Genomic DNA, 4,918 nt, shown 5'->3' on the forward strand with positions numbered 1-4,918 from the left:
ATAATCTTATGCCTCCTGTTTTTGATATGACGGAAGAAGATATTCCCTTCACTCAAGAAGCTGAAATGATGCAAGGTCTCAAGCTTTACTTATTCTTTTTTGTTTGTTATAAGACTAGAAGTTATTTTATGCTTTACTCAAATCAAAATCTGCAGAAATCGTAGCTACTTCGAAGAATGTACGAGACACTGACAATCAACCTGGTTCTTTAGCAAGGGGACACGGGCAAAACGTTAGATCTGTGGGCTCGGCAAAAGGAAGCGTTGGAAAGAGAAATCTTGTTAGGGAAAGTAAAAATCACAACTCAACAGCTTCTGAGCAGAATAAGCTAGCACATAATAGTAATAGTCTTATGCCTCCTAGTTTCGATCCGATGGAAGACGATGTTTCTCTCGCTCAAGAAGATGAAATGATGCAAGGTATCAAGTTTAATATTTTTTTGTTATAAGATTGGAATTTTAATTTATTTTAAAAATTAAAATTTGCAGATCTATGTGAATCTGAAAACCCAAAAAAGGTGAGAGGAAAGAATAGGAATAAAGATGTTGCGGGACTCAAACCTGGAGAAAAGTTTAGAGTCAACTTTTACCACAATCGGGTTGTTGGGAAGCATCAAGCCTCATTTTCGAGACACTTGGGTATATTAGTTGGTGATCATAATATGTGTCCGTTGCAAGTACATTCATGGAAGGACATCGGAGAAGATAAGCTGGAACACATGTGGCGAGCTGTTACGGTAAGAATCTAAAGCACTATAAAGCAATATTTTAATTAAAAGTACTTGAAATTTTTGTTACCGTTCCCACTCTGTTTATGGTCTATGTTAGATATGCTGATGGTGGCTGGAAATTTTTGTTAAAGTAGTTCTAATCAATGCTAATTCCACAATTGATCTGTTGCATTTTACATTCAATTAGTTTCACTGCATCCCTTGTCGGGATCACTTCTTGAATCTCTAAGTCTAACTTATAAGACAGTGTGTTCTGTGACTATGAAGTGTTATGTAATTAAGATGCTAGTTAGAATTTAAAAAAAAATCTCAAATAGATCTTTTGTATCAACATTGTTGCGCCAACTTTGAACATAATGAATCCAGTGAATCTTCCAAATTAATGTCCAAACCTGCATCTGCATCTTCCTTGAGTGTGTGAGTAAGCAATTTTTGCATCTTGCATTATCCAGATTTGTGGTGATGAGCTCAAGAAGCCACGATCATTATATCCTTTGTGTTGTATATGATTAATGCAAATGCATTGTACCAGCTGTAGTACCTTGTGATCCACCGCAACTGCTCTGTAAAATATATCTTTATACCAGCAGTTGTGTGCATGAGTGAGTTTGCATAGTTTGCTGCAGATCTCTTATGAGTTCGAGCAAAATTCTGAGACCAAATTTGTTCGGTAGCCTTCCTGGTATATGGGGGTAATGAAGTGCACTAAGATTTTAGTCCAGAATGCACTCACCGATCCCATTTTTGAACACCAAAATCCCATGTCATAGCTGATCATTCAGCACCTGGCAGTAGTTGTTCCTATTGAGTAATTCTTCTGGTGTGAGAGTTGAGCTGCATTTTATTGACACAATGGTATGATGCCCCTACTGTCTTATTTACACAAAGGTATAATGCCCCTAAGTGCAGATGTTTCTCCCTTAGAAAGTCCCAAATGGTTCCTACTAAATTATCGAGACAATACAATTTCTGAACTTGTGGACATCAGAAAATGCTAGGATATAAGCATACAATATTCCAAATCAAACAAGTTTGGGCAGGCATGAAGAGAATCTTTACTCGCCATTGTTCCTTTGACCTGAGTGGTAATGTGACCCCTTTCAGAGTCACCTAGAAGCTTGGACAAACCAAAATCAGCAACTTTTGCATTTAGGCGTTCATCCAGAAAGATGTTCTTGGACTTGATGTCTCTCTGTATGATAGGAGGATTAATAAGGTCATGAAGATACTGCAAACCTCGGGCTGCTCCAAGGGCTATCTTCAGTCTCCTCATCCAATCTAACCTGATCCCAGTATTGCCTACAAGTACAAATCTAATTACATTTTCCATAGGCACATTCCCCTTTTGGCAAAGTTATAATGATCCAGTTTTAAGGAATCAATAAGAAGGAAAAATCTAAGGTGCTAGTCAAGGAGCATGTTTCTTATTCTCTAGATAGAACTCTATAGGAAGCAAAACTGTTGGAGATTTTAGTGTTCCTTGCCCTAATTACATGTTCCAGATCTCATGGAAAATGGTTCAGCACTTCCACTCCTAATTTTAAATATTGGTTTCTTGTTAATGACACCATCTATAGTATTTTGCAACAACTAATCGTAATAACTTCTTGGACTTCCCCGAATGTAGGTAACAGGTAATACAGCAAGCACCTCTATAGTCTTCTCACATAATGGTGTTAGTGAATTATTACAGATATTGTAATGTTTTGTTGTAAAGTTGCAGCCTTTAGTGTAAGTTTTTTGTGTATCTCTTAGTCTGTAAGGTCACATTCAATGTCAAAACTTCTACTTGATTACATTTGTTAAGTGACTAACATGAAGGCTCTCCATAGTTTCTCAATGTGTACCTAGCACAGTGACACCTGCTTCTACATTACCCTTCTGCACGGGGTAGTTTGGGTGTGGAGGGGAATTAGTTTGATTCTCTGCATAGGATTTGATTATAAGTTACTACTTCAAATAATGTTATTACTTATGAGGGTTAGGCTAAAAAGGGAAGAGAATGTTACATTTGATTACTTGGCACATATTTGTTATTTCTTCTTGAAATCCAAAAATTTGCATACTGGAAGCTGGATTTATAGCACTATAAAGTACTAAAGCTTATTGGTTGTTGACTTTTCTGTTGCCTCTTATAGAATGTTTGATCACAATAAGTCATTTTTTGTATATATTATTGGCGTGTCGTTTCTAAGGCATGTTGCTGCTCTGAAGTCTCTAAGCTCTACGTGATTTATAAAATGCTTTACTTATGAATCTTTGTGAATGCTGAAGATCCTAGGTCTTAAGCAATGTAACTGAAAACGGACACATTTTGTTTGAAACAGGAAAAACTATCTTTAGTTTACATGAAATTTTTTACTTTCTTGATTAATGCTTTTGCAAAATATTTAGGACAAATTTGACAGTGATGACATGAATCATCAAAGAGATCATGTGTTAAATCATATGAGAAAGTTATGGACCAATTGGATAGGATCATTGCACAAGTATGTGAAGTCTAAGCCATTGCATGAAGCACTAAAAGTCCCGGAGGAGATAGACAAGAGTGATTGGGAATGGTTGGTCAAGGAACATTTTTTAAGTGAAAAATTTAAGGTAAGACTTCATAACTACTTTTATCTTCTTATTATTGTAAGTAACACTTCATGATTTTAATGGTTTGTTCTTAATATAGGAAACAAGTATTAGAAACTCGATCAATAGGTCTACGTTGAGAATGCCTCATCGTACGGGTAGCAAGCCGATTAGAGAAATTATTTACGAACTGGTAAGTGCACAGTGCAATCCTTAAAAAAAATCTCGTGTTTGTTTGACTTGTTTGTTTAAATGTGAAGGGAGGCAAAGACGGTAATCCACCGAACATAGCGACTATCTTCTTTGAGACTCATAAGAAAAATGACACGCTTGTAGAACCTGAAGCTGGTGAAAAATATGTATGCTTATTGATGAACTTCATTTTACATCCTTCATTTTATTTTGATGTATTTTATTATTTTAATTTTGCTTGTATTTTATAGGCTGAGATACAAGAACTGGTACAATCTGAGCCATCTCTTACGAATATCGAGGTAACAGAAAGATGCTTCGAACCTCAAAACAAGAGTCACGTGGTTGGATTAGGGGGTGGTATAACCACTAAGGAGTTGAAAGGTGGTAGCTCCTCAAAGGCTGCAATACTGGCTGAGCTGAATGTAATTCGAAAAGAAAAAGAATCACTACAGACCGAGCTGAATGCAACTAAAAAGCAAAAGAATCACCTAAGTATGAACATATTATCAGCTTATTGGGTGATCAGCCTTCATCAGCACCATCTTCAAGTCAACAAAGTACAAGCTGAAATTGTGTTTAACAGGTTCGCAAGCTTTCTACCAACTATGACCTGATGAATATCCTTAAATAAATTTAGTGAAGTCTTTTGTTGTTAGTTAAATAAAGTACTGACCTTGACATATGTACAATTACTCTAATATTGAAATCCAATTAGATATGTGCATCTCAGATTCATTGTTTGAACGTATAACGTTATTTGAGATTTGAGGTCCAGATCTGTTTTCCGTTGCTTGCACAGATAGCCAAATCCTTTTTGCAAAATATTGATCAATGTGCAGGTTAGTGACAATGAAATAGTTAAACATCTGGGTGGCACTGATGTGCAGGGTGCAAATGTACTTAGAAATTAAAGTTTTTCTAAGAAACTACACCAGAAAATAGGCAATAACAAGAAAACGAGGAAAAGTACGAAACGCTCTTTGCGGAGAGCAGTGTTAGAAAAAGCGGTCGCTTCCTCACTTAAAGCGAGAAGCGAAGCGAAGCGACCCCTTCCTCGCTTCTGCCATGTGAAGCGACTCAGGTAGGAAAAAGCGACCGCTTCCCACTAAAAAGCAAGAAGCGACCAAGCGAAGCGAGCGCTTCTTTGTTTTAAACAGCTGCCAGACTAGGGTTCTTCAACAGAGATTCCAGCAACAGGTATGTGATGATTTTCTCTTCTTCTTCTTCCGATTTCTTCTCTTCTTCTTCTTTTTCTTCTCTTCTTCTTCTTTTTCTTCTGACTTCTTCATCTTCTTCTCTTTCACTGTTTCAACGTCCAAATAGTAGCGAAATGCTGGCAAATTTTTTTTACCTCGGTTCTTTCCCAGAATCTAGCAACAGAATTTAAGCGAAATGGCCAAAAGGATTTTTTAAATT

General features: G+C 36.7%; 1 long non-coding RNA gene across 1 annotated transcript; it reads left to right on the forward strand.

Annotated features, from left to right (window-relative positions):
* The first annotated feature begins 3,236 nt into the window (after window positions 1-3,236).
* LOC109220533 lies at window positions 3,237-3,656 on the forward strand. The gene is made up of 3 exons (XR_002067110.1): window positions 3,237-3,328; window positions 3,408-3,500; window positions 3,568-3,656. It is a non-coding gene; the product is annotated as an uncharacterized LOC109220533 (long non-coding RNA).
* The last annotated feature ends 1,262 nt before the right edge of the window (window positions 3,657-4,918 follow it).

Source organism: Nicotiana attenuata, unplaced genomic scaffold (genome assembly GCF_001879085.1).
Source record: "Nicotiana attenuata strain UT unplaced genomic scaffold, NIATTr2, whole genome shotgun sequence".
NCBI classification, from domain to species: domain Eukaryota; kingdom Viridiplantae; phylum Streptophyta; class Magnoliopsida; order Solanales; family Solanaceae; genus Nicotiana; species Nicotiana attenuata.